At 39.9% G+C, this 20,814-nt stretch overlaps 1 protein-coding gene across 2 annotated transcripts in view; it reads right to left on the reverse strand.

Annotated features, from left to right (window-relative positions):
* kank1a (KN motif and ankyrin repeat domains 1a) overlaps positions 1-17,225 on the reverse strand; it is a 41,387-nt gene extending 24,162 nt beyond the window's left edge. The window contains exon 1 of one of the 2 annotated variants that reach the window (XM_055039400.1): positions 16,857-17,225. The gene's annotated coding sequence lies outside the window, so the exon portion shown is untranslated. Of the gene's footprint in view, positions 1-9,037; positions 9,103-16,856 lie in introns of those variants that run through there. The other variant, XM_055039402.1, reaches the window with a different exon arrangement.
* Positions 17,226-20,814: the final 3,589 nt, after the last annotated feature.

Raw genomic sequence — 20,814 nt, forward strand, 5'->3', positions numbered from 1 at the left:
TAGATTAATGTCTAAAATCTAATAAAAGCAACACTTTGATGTCTGTTTGATCTTCTGCCTTGCAAAGCAGACAGCAGCAGACAACTGGGACACTTTGCAGATGCAAAGATTAAAGCAAAAATCACAACAGACAACAGTTTTGACTAATTGATTTTCACTCACGTCGTGAGATGGTAAGAGTCCAACCCCTAGAATAAATATGGTTCTGGGTATTTTGGGCTCTGCAGGTTGGTTTTACTCAATTCAACTGATTTGTTCTACAAACTTCTTGGTGACATGAAAACCTTTGATCCAGGAGGTTTCAGAAACTTTTGCAGTCCCCTGCAGCACAATTAATGTAAAAATGTTAATAATTTCTGATTTTCTGATAAGTGGCACAAGCTTACAGCGAACAGCAGATTGCAACCGTAGCTCTGTTCACCAACAGGTTGCAGCCGGGTTGGAAAGCGGTCCAATGTTTTCTATCTGGTTGTGTTTCCCAGAGGATTAAAGTCACTTGAAAGAATTTGGTTCAAGATTTATGAGCAGGAACAAAACAGCAGCAACAGCATCACAGATACTTACAAATCACTTTATTTCCACCTGCCTGCATACAAAGCAAAACTCAACAGCGTTTTTAAAGAAGCAGTTCTTTGTGTTTTCCAGGCACAATCATGTAACTGTGTTACTTCCAGTTGGTTTTAAAATGCTGTATATTTAAAATATGACTTTAAAGATATTTTACTTATTAATTGAACTTGTAGAAATTGGGCCTTCTTGGATGTTTTCCGGGTTTTACCTCATTATGACTCAAATCCTCGACTTTGAACAAAGGACTGAAAACTTTACTTGCTCTAAAGAGCAAATCTGCTGAATGAGATTCCTGAACTGAGATTTAAGATGTTTTCCTCTCTGACAGACATGACCTCTCTCTTCTGCTAAATAACATCGCCCCCTAGAGGAGACAGACTGCCAGGGTCAATGCAAAGGTTCTCAGCAAGAATCAAACAGTTTTTAATGCGTTTCATTAAATTACTCCTCTGTTCCGCCTTTTTCCTTCTTCCATTTCCCAGAAAGAGGCAGTTAAAAATAAAAGCCAGCCTCCCCCCTGCAGCCTCGTCTGTTCGACCCCACACTTGACCAAGGACAGGCTGGAGCCACTTATTTGTTTAGCCGTGGAGTCACTAAGGCGTACAGGAGCTACGGGCCGGTGAACACCACCCTCTCCACCTCATGAGAGGGCATCACCGCGAAACAATGCAAACCAAACTCATCCCAGCCGTTTGTTTGTTATACTGAAAGAAAATTACTCTGCAGCTGAAACTCGGTTCTGTTGGTTTTTTCAGGTCAAATTTGCAGCAGAACTGTGGATTCAGCAGAATATCCAACAATGCTGAGGGCAAGTATGATACGAGTTCATCTTAAATGCAAACTGTAAATATTTTTTGTTCATTTTTGGTTTAATTACTGCTTTGAATATGTTGTTTTCGTTCCAACAAATGGCCTGTTTTGGACTGTATACTCCAGTTAGCGTTTAATCAATTCCTAAATTAATTATTATTTCAATAATTTACTGGTAAATTAACTTGTGGCTAGAAAACCTTCACACAATTTTCTTTCCTTGATGAATTTGATTAATCTCGATTATTCCAATTAATTGCTGGAGCCCTAGTTTAGACTAATGAGTCTGTGCTTCATTGATTTTCCCGTTTCTCCAGTGTGAAGCTTTCTGTTGTCTTGTCAGGCATTGTGGGAGAAATCCCCCCTTAAGTGCTTCCATGTTTGCTTTTGTGCCAAGCGAAGCCATTCTGCTGACCTTTAAGAGACGCTCCGTCTGCCACCGACAGCGGCAGGACAAAAACCGACAAGCTAATTAAACTGGGCTGCAGGGGGAAACAACAAATGAAAGCATCTAGAAAGGAAGTTAAAACTTCGTTTTGAGGATGTTATCGGCGGTCTACGCAGACTTCCTGCCGGCCGAACAGATAAGTATGTCAGGAATGTTTTGGGAGCCTCCAAACCTCGTCTGAATTGATTAGACTTTTGTTGCTGTTGCTGTTCATCCCACCCCCCAAACTCTGGTTCATTTCTGCCGTAATGAGTCAGGGCGTGTTGGATCACCGCCAGGGAGAGGCGAACACGCGGTGGGAACGGCGGCGGCGAGGGTTCATGAATGCGAAAAGACTCGCAGTCCCCTACGGGAACCATAATGACCAAAATGCACGCAAGACATTGTTTTGTAGCAAGTCGTCACGCAGACTTGTAACCCAACAGTGCAATAATGTTTGTCCCTGATGGTAAACAAATAAAGTCTGCATAAACTCCATGAACTCAGAAAACTTTATTCACATTTAAACAAAAAATACAAATTAAACGCCATGTTTAAACCTGCTGTACTAAGCAAGCAAATAACCTCAATAATTTCTATTCGTAAGATTTATTGTTTTTCACTTCCAAAAACTAAACCTGTTTGAAGGACAGAGATCATTATTCATTTTATTTCATTATTCAAATAGACTGTTTTGTCTATTTTAAAATGTCTTAGTTTCCATGTTTAATGTTCACTAGAATTTAACGTTTATCGATCTTTGAGAAGGTCTTTCATATAATCTTAAAAAACCTGCTGCAGCTTAGTGAACGTAACATTAAGAGAAGTTATTATTCAGGCCTGGATGGAAACAAAAGCATAAATCAATCCGGACTTCCTATTATTTTTATTTAATCTGACGACAGGGGGCGCTGTTGCTGTCTTGGTCCATATCCAGCAAACAGAAACACCTGCGACACAAAACGATCCTGAAACACGTTTTCCACTGCAGATGTCATCTGAATTACTACGCCGCTCGGCATGGATAAAAATCTCGTCACTGATTGGAGGACAGGAGGAAGGAACCGCCTCAACCCCGATCGGGTTCATCACTTCCAGTTAAACACACAAGAGCACCAAGCAGAGTGGAAACAAAAGGGAGAAAAAGCAAAAGAAACAGTGAAAGACTTTTTAGATTTTAAAAAATCTGAAAAATTATGTAAAAAATCAATTCAATCAATTTAAGATTCCCTGCAATTGTATCTCTGATATAATGGAATTGAAATGTAACTTTTCCAGACTCATTTGTCATTTTTCTATAATTATCCAGAATTTTAAAAAGTAATTAAAATATTGAAGCCCTGAATTGTCCACCAAACGGAAATGAAAATTTAAACCCAGTTTGATATTTTAAAAGCTTTTATTTGTGAAAACACAAAACTGGTTCTGGAAAAATGACCAACTTGGAATATATTGAGGATAAAAACTCAAAGCAGTTTTTACCGAAGTTTTTCTAAAGCAATAAAACGTTTAGAAAAACTTCAAAAGTTTAAATATCTCCTGAAATCTCTTCTCGTTCTCATAACCCCGACATGGAGAATAAGTTTATTTTGCCATCTGGTTGCGCCTCAAATTGCTCAAATCAACTTTTCCACCTCAAGTGTTCCCGTTTTTTATTAACCACGAAACGACTTCTCTCTATCTGCGCCGCATTAAAAGACAATTTCTATGCAATTCAAAATAAATTTGTGTCCATCTGCCGAGCAGCTCACCCCTCGCTGACTCCGGCGCTGCCTCAGATGGCCTCATTGTTTGTCATACAGAGGTCACGACCCTCCCGCCTGTAGCTGGTGACATCATCGATTCGGCCAGATTCACAGGCTTCAGCGACGCCGATCAAACGTCAGGAAATCAGAACGCCGTCTTTCTGGTTCCTCAACGAGGAAACCAGAATACACCAGGACGTTTGTTCAGCTTTTAGGGGAAAAAGAGGAAATAGATTCATCTTCCAATTAATGTCCTTCCAAAAAGGCAGAAAAAAGCAAAAGAAAGGAAGAGCAGAAAGAGCAAACTGATAACTCAGCAAAATAAAGAGCAAAAGAAAAGATTGAGAGCAAAGTGAAAGAAACAGTGAACAAAAGAGAAACTGGAAGAATGAGAGAAAGCAGAGAAAGTGAGGGAGTAAAACAAAAAGCGAAAAAGGGCAAAAGAAAGGAAAAGCAAAGGAGCAAAAAAAGCAAGCAAAACAGTAAAATAGCAAAAAAAAAAAAAAAGGGGAAGAAAGAGCCTGCTATCCCGGGTTCCAGTAATCTGCAGAACTGCGTCATTTCTTCCTGGTTTCTCTGTGATAACGATTCAGCAAAGCTACAGAGATTAGCAGTTTGTTTAGCTTTTAGAAAAACAGAAAACTGATTTGAAACGAGTTCACGTTTCAAATCAGGCCAAGTGAATGAAGCTCTCTGCAATCCTCAATTTACTCCCCATTAATTCAGGTTTTCCCTCTCTGGCTCCTTCCATTGAGCCAAACCACTTGTTTTTGATCCAGCAGAGAAAAAAAGAAAAGAGGAACTCAAGAATGATCTTCAGAAAAGAAAGAAGACAAGCGAGGAAGGAAGGGAGGGAGGCTAATCCCATTAGCCAAATGATTTGTTCCAGTCAGAGAGGAGATGAAACGTGTGCAGAGGAAGAAAGAGGAACAAACCTCCACAGATATCCCGTCTTTCCCTGCAGCTTTTAGGGTTAGGGTTCATCAAATTAATTGTGATTAATTGAACATTTAAATAATCATCAACTTAGTAATCGATTAATTGTTAAAATATCCCTTTATATTAAATTATGAAATGTATAAAGTGAAGCAGAAAGGCCTGAGTTTCTCAATTATTGATGGTGGCATTTTATAGCTGCAGATGCATCTTTTGCTCCAAATTATTTTATCCAATTAATCGAATAATCGACAGATCAATCATTTACTGAAATAATCTTTAGTTGCAGCCCCATTAGCCTTAAACTGTTGAAGAAAACAAATCTAATGCTGATTTCTTTAGGGCTGAACGATGATCCAGATTAAACAATGATTGTAATAATCCTCAGTTAGTTTAGTGATCAATTAATCGGAGTGTAAAGACTCAAAGGCTATTCGCCGAAAGAACAAACAGAGCAACAATTAAACCAAAACTGCACAAAACCTTTTACATTTTATATTTAAGATGAAAAAACGTTCATCGTCAATAAAGTCGACCCAGAATTCGCCAAGTGGAAATTTAGCTTTAGCCTCAAACTCTGTAAAATAGAAACGTCTCATATTTAGCAGCTTCATTAATACACTTAACTGGTCGATGTAAAAATAACCAACAGGTCGGCTCTGCACTGCACTGATGCTAAACAGAAAGGGAAGATTTTCAAATAATCAGCCAAACACTGAAGGAATGCTATGTTAATGAATTTTAGCCAGCAAAATATTTCTTGTAATGCAATGAAGAATTTCAGTTTAAGTATTTTTAATGCTGTATAAAATATTATACAGCAGTTAAATATATGGTATTAATGGTAATAATCATTTTATTAATAGATAGTTGCTGCCTCATTAGATTTTAGTCTAATGCAGATTTCTGTTTAGATCCAGAAAATTTAATTTGCTAAAGTGGATTTTAAATTCCCAGCCACTGAGTGGAGGAACGACTCTGGGACGATTCCCGTCTCATCCTTTTCATTACGTAGGCTCGCGGCCGGAGGTCATAGGCTATGGAAACAGTAGCATGCCTTCAAAGCCATAAAGCAGCACATTGTATTGTGCTGCCAGTGGGGGGTTCCTGGCTGGTGGGAGTCATCCTGCTGCACAATGGCTGCAGCATTCCAGTGGAAACACTGTGGCATTATGGCTGCCAGAACCTCCACTTCCACCAAAACAACAGATTCACTCCCACGGCATTCTGGGAAGTTTTCTGCATCATCTTTTTTAGAAAAGCGACTCGGTGCGGGGAAGAAAAGAAAAGTTATTTTTATGTTTCGTCAGAATGATTTATGGATGTTATTTTTGCATCCAGAGTTTAGTCAGATGAATTGGGCAGCAGCGAAGATCTCAACTTTAACCGCAACGGAGGATTGAAGGAGTTAAACCTGCAGAGGAGCCAAAGCTGCTTGAGAAATCTGCTGGCAAACTTAACCAGTTAATAACTTATTTTAATTGTTTCATAAGTTTTTAGACAAATATTTAATTTTATGGCTTTAATAAGAAATTCACAACATCTTGACGCCTCTAAAAGTAAAACAATTAGCCTGTTGCAATTATAAATTATTTGCCTCTCGTGGATTTTTTTTATTTCTGCTTTTTGTCACACTAAAATGTTTCACTAATTTTTACAAAATCATATACATATCAGTAAAAAATGCAAATAAGAATTAGAGCTTCTGTTTAGATGGAAAAACACAAATTTATTACCAAATATTCTCTACAGTCTCCATGAATCAAAAACCAAAATGTCATTTTGAGGAGGAAAAAGCAGCACAATAAGATAAACTGGAAGCTAAAGAAGCCTTCAGCCGTCATGTCTGAGCTCAGCTCTGCTTTCTGAAGGGTTTTTAAAGCGAACATCACTAAGCGCCACTGAAACAGAGCCGCCTCCTGCACAGCAGCCGCGCTCCATGAACAAATATTGACTTGAGTGGCGACCCGAGCCGGGCCATTATTTCAGCCTCAGAGGGTCGGGGATAATCGGCGAGAGCTTTGCAGGCAGATGTCACTGAATGTGCAGAGAACAAGACGGGACAGGGCGGTTGCACCAACAACCAGGCAACGGGGAAACGGTTCCGGTCAGGGAGCAGACAGACCAGTCAGGTGTTTTACACGTCAACAGTCACGACTGGTCGGAAAATGAAGAATTTAAATTAATCCAAACAAATTGTTGCTATGAACGTCGTTAGCGACAGAGACCCAAATATCTGCAGAAACATTTTTATGCATTTTAGCCGTTTATCCACATGGAAACTCTGTTTGACATCACCAATATCATAATAAAACGTTTTTCTGGACAATAAATTGTCCCAGAAATTATTGTGATAAATAACAGGATAGTTCAGTCTGGTGTTTTTGCATTATTATTATTATGCTATTGCTACCATTAGGTTGCATGAAAATGATCTCAAAACAGCAATTTTATAGTTTATGGCAAAAACCTGGGGGACATTTTGTCATCTAACGATATCCGTTTGTGACCAACAGGAAAATGTTGATGATTATCAGTAAAAATAAAACAAAACTGACCAGGTGGACAGCGTGACCATGGCGACCCGTCTTTCACATTGTGGAAACTGAAACCGGAGACGATGTCGGGCCTTTTCCCGTCCGCCACAGCTCAAAGTCACAAACACCGGAGCCACAGATGTGGACGGAAATAAAAACGTCTCCAGCAACAACAAGCTTGAACCCAGACGTTGATCTCCATGTTGATCCCCAGGAGCAGTTTGTGTTTCCCCATCATAGCTGGTCTGATGCTGAGCTGCAGCAGCAGCTGCAGCATTAGCTGCAGCAGCTGCAGCATTAGCAGCAGCAGCATCAGCAGCTGCAGCATTAGCAGCAGCAGCAGCAGCTGCAGCAGCTTCTACCAGTGAATCTCAGTGGTAAACAAATCTCTGCGAAGCACCAGAGATTTGTTGCCGCTGCGCTTCCACAGGGCCGGTCCAAGCCTTTTTGGGGCCCAAAGCAAATTTTTACTTGGGGCCCCCCCCAATAGATTAGCTACAGCCGATGTAGCTAATCACTTAATAAATGCAAAATAAACACCAAGCCAAAAAACACAAAACCTGAACGGACCAAATGTTCTGTTCGGCGTTTTTGGTCCTGAATCCTGATACATTAGTGTTGCTGCTGGTTGCTATGGCAACGTAGCATAAGCGACACAAAGAGCAAGAAAAACAGAAAGAACAGGAAATGATTTCATCAATATCTGCGCTGCTCTGAATTAATGGTACCTACATCTCCAGGTTTTATTTTGTGAACAGAACAGCAGCAGAAACTACCGACGGCGCGTCAAACTACCGACGGCGCGTCAAACTACCGACGGCGCGTCAAACCACTGATGGCGCGTCAAACTAGCATCTTTTTGCCCTCCAGCTTTGGGCACATTCACTAAATTAACGGATGTGAACAATAACATGAAAGGGGTTCCATACTTTCCACTTTGCTTTGGTGTTTTCTGGAAGTACCGTGTGTGTGTGTGTGTGTGTGTGTGTGTGTGTGTGTGTGTGTGTGTGTGTGTGTGTGTGTGAATGTCAAACGCCCTGCATGGTTACAAAATGGCCGCCAGAGGGTTTGATTTCAAATCGATTTTGGGACATTTTAAATTGATTCTGAATAATAAATGTAAATCAATTAAACCTCTAATAACTGAACCAGCTGCTCCCTTCAGATTCTTAATTATAAGAAAAAGTCACTAAATTTCACTGGAAGTCCAACGTTGTGGCATAAAGACCTGCAGCGTGTCTTGTTGGTTCTGTTCTGACCCGTTTGATGTATTTAACAGATGGCAGCAATCCTTTCCAAAGTTTGTTGATATCCAGATATCCAGTTAATTACTTCCACTAGGATGTCAAATGTGAGCAGAATGACTTCCTCACTCTGCAGCTCCCACATTAAAGTAAATTGGAGAGGGGAAAGCGCAGCTGCTCTACGTTTGTTGACTCGTTTCTCCACATGCAAACAAGCAGGACTGCAGGAGAACTGATTGACAAAACCACGGCTCTGCACATGTTCAGGTTTTAAAGTCAGGGTTCAATTCAACCAAGATGAAGAAATAAAACCTTTTTTTGAATTCAGTTAGCAGTAAAATAATCCTGTTCAAGCTTTTAAATTATTTCACATCCTAAAACTTTAAAAAGTGGGAAGATTTAGGGACTATTTTTCAACATTAGTGGATTATTGACAGTTTTACCCACATTTGCAATGAAAACGCAGCTAATGACACTGAACAAAATAACACCTTTAACTGCCGTAGTATGCTGTATAGATGAGATATATCCCACCACATGCTGCATTCAAACACTCCTTTACAACTGCATTATTTCATGCATGTCTACTGCAACTTGATACCTTGTTCAACTCCAACTAGATCCCTGTCAGATTATGATGCTAAAACATTATTCATATGCATTCATGAAACATTCAGCTGAAAACAGAGAACTGGTATTGATGGGCCGTCTGGAACATTAACCTAAAGGACATATTTGGTCAAAAATTGCCTGAAACTTCAGACTCACCTCGTTCAGGTGTGAAGAGCTCGAAGCTTTGAGTCTGCGTCCAACTGCGACTGGTAACGCAGTGAAGGACGAGGGATTAACGTGGGGAACGCCGGAGCGCTCCCTGACACGAACACGCAGTAACCTGACAATACCAGCGTGCAAAAGAGGGAGGCTGTAACATGAGGAGGCGGGTAACTATGGGCCACACGGCGCTGAGGCTTTCTGCGCCGTAAACAGTGCAGAGCACAGATGAACCCGCTCCAATACGACTGTGATAATGAGCTTTTCATGGATAAAAAGGGAAGACATTTATCAAAAGTTGTCATTTAGAGAGTAACTAAGCCCCAAATCATTTTTTTCAGAGATAGACTCTCTAATGTTGGTAGATCTGGCCGACCACCGTCTCAGTGCTGCCCTCTTTGGGTTAAACAGTGGCTACTGCAGATGCGTTTTCCTATTGGTTACAACGTCGCAGCCCTGATTGGTGCTTCGCACGGCGCCATTAAAGTCTCCCATATCAGAAAAGTCGGTGGACTGCAGTTGGTTTGGGGTTGATAAAATCAAACTGATGCGGATCAAAAAAGTGAACTCTGTGAAGTCCTGACCTGAAATGAACTCAGGCGCAGTTTCGATGCATATGATAACCATAAACGGACCAGAGACTCCTCCAAAAGAGGACAACAACGCAATGCATTCTGGGTAAATAAAACCAAAGACAAAAGAGAAATCCTACAACCACTAAGATCTGACTCTACTCCATTTTTGTTTTTGCTCAGAGTCTTCAGAGGTTTTTATGTGGTTTCCTTCGGTTGTTCTTGAAGCAGCGCCCCCACAGGCCAGGAGGGGAACAGGTTATTTAAAGATTTTGGTCAATTTAACAGTGCAGTGTGAAAGTGAACCACACCAGTTGAAAGTATAACAAATCTTTCCCAATGAAAGCCAATCTACCGGATTATCAGGTGTGAAAACTCCCACAAGCCGTTTGTTTTGAAAGTGACAGACTTTGTGTTTACGGAGCTTTACAGGACACAAAGTTACAACTTTATGCCCCATAAATCACCAAGAATCATCACACACAGTAATTGTGGCCCTGCCTCGGTGTGCTGCAATTTACACCTCACAAAGCAAACAGTGTGGGAAAAAAACTAAAACATCAAGAGAAGATTTTATGAGTCACATGTGGCTGAAAGGTTGGAAACTTTGAAAGAAGATTCTAGAAATTTACCTGAATAAGTAAAAGCCAGGGGTCTGCAGCTGGTTAGCTGCAGAGTCTGGCCTGAAAGACGCCGAGCCGTTCTGTGCCTAAACTTGACAAGCAAAGTCTGTGCATGCCTGCATACCTGGAGGATTATCACCATCATTTCAGCACCAAGTTCACTCCGCACTGGCCTCATCTGTTTGACCTGCAGGAAACGAGCTGGATTTCTGTTTAACAACAGTTACATTTCAGACAGCATGCCTGAACCTCACAGCCATACTTGTGAGGGAATTGTGACAAATGAGATGTTTCCATAAACTGACACACCGTGCATGCCAGCTGCTGTTTAGAAAAGATAGGGGGGGAATGTTTAGCTGGTTCTTATCGGTTTGTTTCATCCATAACTTTGTGGCATTTCCTGGTCAACACATGTGCATCACAAGCCTGGACTTTTATTACTGCGGCCTTGAATCGACAGTAGATGAACATAAACAAAGAGCCATGTGGCTCTTACGCCCAGCCAGTCCCTCCAGTTTTCACAATCCTGCGATCAAGAAAATTCACAGAAACAGATTCCTGCATTTTTTGTGAGTAACTGTGAGTTTACTGAAATTTGTTCAAAAATACTATCAAAAACTGTATTTACCGTCATACATCAGCGCAAATATTAAAATTCTTGGAAATATTTCTACTGTAGCACTAAAAAATAAGTCATTTGGATTTTTTGTTTTGTTTTCTTTTGGCTCCTCCCTTAAATAATTATGCTTGTAATTTGTAACAAATGTAAACGCAGTAAAACCTTAGACTTGGGAAAGTCTCTGCTGCAAATCTGTGTAAAGTAGATAATTGAGCTCCTTTCAGCTCATTGTTTGACCAGTTTTTTCCTCCACTCCTCCCATTCTCTTGAAAATGTCAAAACAATCCGTCCCAGCAAGCCTCATCCAGCATCACGTCGTCTTTCCAGCCGGTAATTACTGTCACTCCAACCAGAGGCGCAAACAGACATTTTTGGGGCAGGTGCTCAATAAGGGCACCGGATGTTTCACTGCAACTCCAACACAGTTTCATCATTATCAATAACAAGCCTGTTGTGTGTTGTGTGAAACACAACAATAACAAGCCTCTCGCCATAAGCAGTAAATCAATTAACAGCATGAAAGATTAAGACAAGTTTAAAAATTTCCATTTTCATAATTTTTTTTTTCTTTCTTTTTACCAAAATCTGCAAGATAAAGTCTTCAGTCTGGTGTTTTGCTCTCAACTGGACCTTTTTTTTGAAGGACAGTTTTGTTTACAGAGACTTCATACTAAACTTTGTTTCTGTTTTGTTCATTTATTTTGGATATTTAAATGTTTCCAGATCCAGTGTTAAATGTGTATTAGAATTTAATGTTAATTTTTGAGAATGTGTTCTTGTTCCATTACGAATCATTTATGGCAATAACTTCTTCCACAATTTATTGTCCAGCAAATATTTTATTGTGACAGGCCTAAGAAGCAAAAATATTGTGATAAAACTTTTAAGTTCAAATATGACACCAATATGCATTAGTCTCAAAAATAAAAAATATTATAGATTGATGAACACAGTGAAATGCAACCAGCCTTTAATTGCAAAAAAACAAGTGCAATATTGTTTTTAGATCTCAGAAGGGCACTTTTTTCTCTCCAGAGGATAAAGGGCAGATACTCTAGCACCACCTACTGTCCTTGACTCCAACTTAAGTGAAAGCACAACATTCGCCACAGTGATTTTCATAGTTGGTCTAACAGTAAATAAATCAAAAATTGCCAAGATCAATGATCCTCCACAGAAGTTAAAAATTCAAATTTCAGTGAACCGTGATGATCGTCTTTATTAGAGCAGGAAAAGAAGAATGCACAAGCACTAAGAGAAGAATTACTGAAAGAAAAGAGATTAACATACCAGGAAACAAAACATCTTTGTGAAACACACTTCAAGGTTTAAGCGGGGTCAATCCGAGCCGCAGAGAGCGATTCCCTCGACTCATTCATGTTCACCGCAAGTTTTCCTCCTCATGCAAACTGCAGCACTCAGGAATGAATCAAATAAATAACTTCTGAATTATTCAGACATCAGTGATCAAGTAAAAAAAAATACAGAAATAATTTAATAAATATATGATCATATGTATCATAAATTAAATTTCATTTATCAAACTCTGGACGGGCTGAGGGCCGACCCGACGTCTGATTGGCTGCTTCAACCAGTACATCCACACAATTTCTCCAAGTTTGCTCCAAGTCTGAGGTTTATATTTTCACTGGAAGTGTGGAAATAACTTCCATAAATTTAATTGCTACAAACTCCAGGTGAGCAGCTGCAGAGCAGAGCAGCTGCAGCCTCCATTTCTCTGCATGAAGCTGCTACAGATCCCAGGATCAATGTTAGCTCCACCCACAGATAACGCCAACTAGTGAACTGGTGAACCCATTAGCAATTTCACACCAAACCACAGACACAGACGCTGGAATTTCTCACCCGAAAAACAATTTCACACTTTCAGTGAAAATATCAACTTCCCTGACAAAGTTAACTTAGAAGCAACCAATCAGACATGAGGGTCAAAATTCATTTTATTTTTAAAAAAATATTTTTAAATTTGTTTCCACTTTCAATAAACTAATGAAACATTTAGATAATTATTCAACAATTCTTAGAATTTGCCCTCTTCACAGTTTTTGTGGTTTTAGTGAATTATTCTAAACTTAAAATACAAATCAGTTGCAAATAATCAGCGATCAAGTAAAACAAAAAGAAAAACTATTTTGTGAAGAGAACCAACAGCATTTTACAAGCCAAACAAAGGGCTAAACATAGCTTCTGTGCCCCAGGTTTCACTCATGTCTCATCATGAATCCACTTAAGAGATTCTTCTAATTCTTACGTTGTGATTCTGTTAAGCTTCCAAGTCCAGAAAAAAAAACTGACTCAAGAGATTTTGTAAACAGTTCAGCCAGAGCTTTGATCGCCCCAGTAATGACTTCCTTTCAAATTAGCAAACAGTGTGGTGCAGCGCTGGCAGCTGTCCCAGGTTACTGGAAATCTCTTAGGAGGATTCCCACAAGCTTGACTTCTCTTTTTTTGTTGAATCCAACAAGTTCTCCATTTTCAATCTGCTTTGTGCAAACGCTGATATCTGGGGTTCTTTACGGTTCAAGCCAACAGGCTACTTAATGCCATTTCCTATTTGACGCTGCTCCGAACAGCAACATTTGATATTTGTGGGCTAACTTCTAACACCATCATGTAATAACAGGGCAGTCCTCGAGGCCCGTGTGGGTTTTCATCCCACACTTTCAAACCAAAGCAGCTGCATCAACTCCCTTCACCTCCAGTCAAACCAGTAAGTATGCTTCCAGTGGGGAGTACAAGGTTGCAAGAAACACATGCTTAAGCTGCAAGAAATAGCAGAACTAGAATTTTCAGCACAAAAATATGCAACAAGAGGGAAAATATGGCAGAGGTATGCGCAGATGTTCAACCAAAGCTGGGATTACAAAGCAAACGCAGAGACTAAAATTAGAAGCAATTCAGCAGAGAGGATTCTTTAAAAACTCTAAAACAAGCAAGAAAAGCAAAGCAACTGGAGCTGTGTGGAGGGAAGTCATTTAGTCTGAACCAGAAACCGGAGGAATGGGAGACTAATCACAGGGAGGCGATGGAGGAGGGGAGACTCGGCTTTGAAGTCGTGGACAGGAGGGTAGTCTCACTGAAGTGAGAAAAGAGAGGCAGCCATGTGTCGGCTGGAGAGGTCGACTCAAAACGCCGCCAAGCCTGATGCAAACACCGACGCCAGGCTCAACCAAAGCGCAACATCTGGCCCTAAACCAGCAAAAACAGTGAGACATCTCTCACAAACTGAAGCGGGGTGCAAAGCTCAGTTTCATTTTATCAAAAGTCCAGTTGTTCCAGAAAGTATTGATATAAACCATTAAACTGCAAGAACACACTGCCACCTGCAGGTGGGAGTGAGCATCACTCAAACCCCAGGTTTTAGGCCATTTTTGTAGAAAATGTGCAATAAACTCAAAAAATGTGAGAAACAATTTACCATACAAGAAAAACGATCCATCATTATTGGTGGCCATGCTAACTGGCCATAGCATTCACAACAGGCTAGGCTAGCTGCAGCGTAGCAAAAAGCAAGAAGGTGATTGACAGCGTTAAGACCCGCCTCCTGGCTCTGATTGGTTGTTTCTGGATGACAAAAGAGGAGCTCAATTCTGCCTTGCATCATCCTGTCACAAAAAACATTTTTATAAGAGTTACATAGAATAAAATAAATAATCAAAGATTTTGCTTCCCAAATTTGCAGATCAGAATTATGCAAAAACAGAAGTGGCTGATGAAAACAAACAAAATGTCAGCGCCGTAACCAAAGCTACTTTCATGCTGAAAGAATCCTTTTAGCCCGGGAGATAAAAGCTCTGCTGGAAATCTGTGCTTCTTATTCTCTGGTGTAGAGAATCGAGTTCAGGTAGATGCCAAAAGCGGCACATTGAAAGCCGCAGAGTTCCTTTAGTCCGCTTTCACAATGCTCATATTCTCCCCCGCTCCCGTATCAATTCAGAGGATCATCCCTGAAGGAGAAAAGTGGGAAATCTTCTGAGCTGGAGAGGAGATGAGGAGCCCTTTGGTTGACCCCAGTGGTCCAGCTGAACAATGGAGACCACCATCAAGCTCCGCGTCCCAACCGCCGTCAGGGACGGAGGAGTTCGCTGGAGAGATATGAGCAGCCGCAGCTTCCTTTGCAGCCATGTGCAACATTTTAAAGTCGATGACAGTCGCCTTCAGCGCCCCATAAAGGAGCTTTTGTACGAGGGTCAATCACTGCACTGTATTAAAGAATGTGAGGAGGAGGCAGAGAAAACCACAGCGCTGAAAGAAAAGAAACTTTGGCATTCTTTGGGATTCAGGTGAGAACTGATTGTGGTTTTCAAGACATTCAGGATTAAAGATTACAACATTAAATCACTAGCCGTAAAAAACCCACAAATTATACGCAATAGGTAAGCGGAGCACAACTTCAACATATTTTACTCAAGTAAAAAGTAGCCGTCCAGGAAATTACTCGAGAGTAAAAAAGTACTAATAAGTCGTTTAATATTTACAAAAGACATCATCATCACACAGACCCAAATGTATAGTTCAGTGGAAATTTTGGTATTTTAAAAACACCAAAATGAAAAAAATTCATGCAACAAAAAATAACAAAATTAGGCAAAAGTCATTTTTCCCCAACTCAGCTTCTTTCAATAAAAAACTAAAAAAACTGCAATTTTTTTATTGTGTTTGGTGAATTTTTAGTGAAAACATGTTTTTTTTCACTCAGGTGAGAACTGATTGTGGTTCTCACCTGAGTGAGTCCCATTGAAGTAACTAAAAACTTCCCATTTTCAGTCTATAAAACAACAAACAAGACTTTGATCAAAAGTTCCTTCATTTTCACTTGGATTTAAAAAATAAGTAAATAAGTATAAACTGATTCCATACAGAAGCACATAAAGTTGCTCATACTTCAAAATCAGAATTTCCAAACGTTTCCTGCACAGCGAACACATTTTTGATTTGAAATCGGCACAATATGCATCAGATAGTGGAGGTATTTTACTCTACAATAAAATTCAAGTTAGACAGTAAAAACTATTGAATTCTGCATAAAAAGAGCTCAAATAACATATTTAGTTGGTGTTTGACATTTTTTGCTTATCTCAATGTATGAGAACCAAATAAATAAAAAATAAAAATGTTCTGTTAATTTAGCTACTTTTCTGTTGAAAACACTTTGTATGGAAGCCCAGAAGAGGCAAAATTACATAAATATATCACTGATTAAATGAACTATAAAATAAATAAATGTTTTAATACTGGATGGAAACCATTATAATTAATAAAATATGCATTTAAACATTTCATAGTTCCTGTTCCTGGGTCACTTTGAGGAGCGAGTTAATTATCTGTACTAGATATTGTAATTGATTACATTTGAATTATTTTAATAAGTGACATATTTAATAAATTAATTGTCCATTAAACACATGTTTGTTGGTACTTTTAATGAATTATTTAAAAGGTGTATTTATAAAATTTTGTCCCTTTTCACCCTCCATACATTCATTAACTCAATGTTATCATACTGCAAGAAATTCTTGCCACTTTTATTTATTGTGATCTTTACAAAATAGTTAAAATGGAGAGAGAGAGAAAAATCAGGTCCTGATCGGTTTGAGTTGGTTAGTCTGGAAATCGGTACCAGAAAAAAACCGATCGGTGCATCTCCAGAGAAAATCCAAAAACTTTTCTCTCCAAGAAGAAAAAACAAGTTTCCTGCCTTTGCAGCTCAAAGTCCAGCCCACTGAGCCGTAACTGGAAAACATTTGCATGGCACCTGCAGGATAATTTGTTCAATCAGCGACAAACACCATATGACTTCAAACATAATCCTGCTTAACCCGCAGCAGCGCTTCACCAGACTGACCCTCTGCTCGCTGCACCACCACAAATTCAACTTTCAGGGAATTAAACCAAAGACGTCGCAGACTAAAACACGACGACACTGCCTCACATTTCACAAATTAACATGCATTCACCAAAATAAATGGACTTCAGCTCACCAGAAGCCAAGTGTCTCCCAGGCTGCTCCTCTTCTTCTTCTTCTCCGGATTGAATTAAACTCCTCCGGCCGTTTTAAAGCACCAGCTGCTCAGTGACTGGAGCAATAAATCCCCACAAACCCAAACTAGAGTTAAACTTTGTCCCGGCGGGTCTGCGTCCCGTCTGCAGCAGAACCAGCAGCTTCTTTGTACTGTCCGCTCGGCTCGGTGGGTCGGTCTGCTCCGCCGCGAGGTGAGCCACGCACATGCGCAGTGGCGGCTCGGCTGAGCACGATGGGCGGAATGAAGGTCAGTCAATCAGGAACGCAGGTGTAGCTTACCTGTCGACAGCGTGGCCTACTTTTACTGACTGGGCCATGAAGTAATGAAGAGCTTAACCGGACTATTTACTACCCCCCGGGTTAATTGCTGAATAACTCCGCGCCGACCAGGTGATGCGTTCAGTTTAACTTTAACTTAACTCCTGTGCAAGACGTTGTTGATTAACAGACAATGTAATACATTTTGTAACACAAAACACAATTGAACCAAAGAAAATACTTTTCACTACTTTCAATTACCTGGCAACAAGGCCACCGCAGGACGCGTTTCTCCTCCGCATTGTAATATAGTTCCCAGAACGTTAAACTTATTTAAACTTATCGAGCGGATTCATTTTGGCGGATTGATATCAAGGTTTATATATTTTTCTGACCGGGACTAAATTCCCTCCTGAAACAAATTTTATTGTTTTTCCCCCATTATCCCATAAAATAATGATAATAAAAAAGTCCCATTGAAGTAAATGTTGCTATACATAAAACATGATATGCTGGGATATTAGAGATAAACGCTGATGTTCCAAACTGAAGTGAACTGACGGCGCCATCTTGTGGAGGTTTTATTTCATTTACGAAGGTAAAACTTTAAAACACACTGACTTGAACATCTTGTTATAACTAACTTTACATCATTATAACTAACTTTATATCATAATAAGTTGTTATAACTAGCATTTATCCTTTGAAGTTTTGTTTTGTACTAACTTCAAAAGTCACATTGTTATGTATTTAAGTTTAATAACATTTACTGAAAGGCTGCTTGATTGGGATGCATGGGTTTTATTTCTCTAAAATTGTCATAAAAACTCTGCATTTTGAATTTTCTAAGGTTGGATTTCAAAATGTGTTTGATCGTTTGTCAAACTTATGGCCCAGGGGCCAAATCCGGCCCGCTTGTTTTTCTACATGGCCCTGCAGACGTGAAAAGGCCAACTGAGTAAAGTTATTGTTTATTGTTATATGCTTTTAATTTGGTAACTTTCCTAAGCATGCTATGGCGATAGAATACAGTTCAGTCTGCAAATGTTAACTGCAATGCAGAAAAAAGGACATGAAGCATCTCTATCTTGGCTTGAGCCAATAAGAGAACAAGGTGAGTAACTTGAATTGAAGTTTATTTGAATAACTTGAAAAGCTGACAGAAAAATCTGAACGTTTGTATTAATGGAGAAAATGTATATAATGGATGCTAAATAACAACAGAAGGTGAAAACAATTGTAATTATTATTAATTGTTCTTGTCTTGCTTTTATGTTGATGAAAGTTATGATTTATTATTACTTTAATAAATCATAATTCAACCATCAGTGTGATAGCAACTTAACATCATTGTGAAAATACGATCCATATTTTTTTTTACTTTAAAAAATAGTAATTGAATGTAGAGAGAATTATTTATAATATTTAACAGTTTGTCAATGTTTTATCACATTCTGTCAGTTTGACATCCCTGAGTTAAATGATATCACTGATACTTTTACTGCTATTCTGTGGTGAAATCTCGTGCAATTATTCCATAAAAAAGCTGAAAAACTCCTGCTATGTGCAATTTAAATGTTTGTATTTCAAAACATTTATTGACTCTGAATCATTTTTAACAAAACTTATCAAGAACCGTCATGGAAAGTCTGAAGAGCCGAACAGTAGGCATTTATCATTTATTATAATAAACTTCTTAGCAAAATAAGACTTTTGAATTATTGGTTCAATAAATGGATTGATTTACTATTTCCTCTGCTGTTCATTCAAAAGACTTTTTTTTTTCCAAATCAGTTTCTTCCAATTTAAAACTTAGGAAACTTTAACAAAAACTGCAGGTGTGTGTCTGTTTCTGGTAAAATTCTGGTTAAAACATGTTTAAAAATCCAGTAAATCTGAAATGATATGATATGAAATGATATTTCTCAGGTAAAAGTAAAAAGTACAGCGTAGTAAAATATTTCCTGCCCAAAAATCCTTCCTATAAGAACCTCAGCTTCACTAACATGTTTAAATATCCATCAGGTGAGTCTGTGAGAGGGAGACCAGTTTATTGAAATCAATCTCTGATTATTTGTTGTTTTCTGTGAACAAACACAAAGATTACACCATATTGTAGTCATGGTAACACAACAATCAAACTTTTACAAAGAAAACTTCTTAATTAAATCCTAATTGTACTTTTTTTTCTCAGCTGAATGTATTAAATAAAATGTAATAACGTTGCCATTCGCTATAAATGGATGCTACAGGTTTAGATCTGTGGTCTGTGTTACAAATGAACCATTTCTGGGGCCCCTGAATGTCTGGGGTCCCTGAATGTCTGGGGTCCCTGAATGTCTGGAGGCCCCTGAATGTCTGGGGCCTCTGAATGTCTGGGGCCCCTGAATGTCTGGGGCCCCTGAATGTCTGGAGCCCCTGAATGTCTGGGGCCCCTGAATGTCTGGGGCCCCTGAATGTCTGGGGCCCCTTAATGTCTGGAGGCCCCTGAATGTCTGGGGCCTCTGAATGTCTGGGGTCCCTGAATGTCTGGGGCCCCTGAATGTCTGGGGCCCCTGAATGTCTGGAGGCCCCTGAATGTCTGGAGGCCCCTTAATGTCTGGAGGCCCCTGAATGTCTGGGGTCCCTGAATGTCTGGGGTCCCTGAATGTCTGGGGTCCCTGAATGTCTGGGGTCCCTGAATGTCTGGAGGCCCCTGAATGTCTGGAGCCCCTGAATGTCTGGAGGCCCCTGAATGTCTGGGGTCCCTGAATGTCTGGAGGCCCCTGAATGTCTGGGGTCCCTGAATGTCTGGAGGCCCCTGAATGTCTGGGGCCTCTGAATGTCTGGAGGCCCCTGAATGTCTGGGGCCTCTGAATGGCCCCGACCAGCAGCTACTGAGTTTTCTTTGCCTTGGTATCCCAGTCTTACTATTCTAGATCTCAGAACATCAAAAGGTTATTTGGCGTTAACCCCTTTGAGCTTTTTGATCTATAAATCATCTGCAGCCAAGTTGTTCTAGAGGTTAAATAAATGTCATCAGGGCTTAATTAGTAAAATGGCAGCAAATTTGCTTATTTCATAGCTTCATAACCTTTGACCTTCTCTCCTCTGGTCTGTTTAACGGTCTCAGATCAACTCAGGCCTCCAGGACCGTCAGCAGAAACAGAAACTTTATTCCTGTTGGGGAAAATATAAACATTTGCTTTGCATTGTCCCAGATGATGCAGCAGGATCCAGTTAAATTCTGATCCAATGCAGGTTGTTGCTTGTTGTTGTTCGGTGTTTTAAGATCTTGTTCAATGTGCCTTTTTTAACTCTGAGCCCCTGCCCCTCCAAAGGTCTCTGCACGGCCCTGTCGCACAGGGTGGAGGCTTTCATAGATCATCTGTCTAATATTATCCTGACTATTTCAACAAATATGTAAAAGGAAAAAAGCATCAACACATTTTTGTATAAATTTCATCCGGCAGCTTTAGGTCTCTTGCAAAAGATTCTTGCAGCCAAACTTGCGCAGCTTCTTTTGTTCCGGTCACTCTCCTCTGCTGATAGTTTATCAGCTTGTGACTTGCAGACAGACAGTTTTGCACAATGCGGATCGGTGTTCCCGCCCGGGCCACTCCTCTCTCTCACGCAGCCCCGGATTGGCCCCGCATTTCTCACAGGTCCCGCCTCGCAGC

The sequence above is a fragment of the Poeciliopsis prolifica genome, unplaced genomic scaffold (assembly GCF_027474105.1).
Source record: "Poeciliopsis prolifica strain line A6 unplaced genomic scaffold, Auburn_PproV2 SCAFFOLD014, whole genome shotgun sequence".
NCBI classification, from domain to species: domain Eukaryota; kingdom Metazoa; phylum Chordata; class Actinopteri; order Cyprinodontiformes; family Poeciliidae; genus Poeciliopsis; species Poeciliopsis prolifica.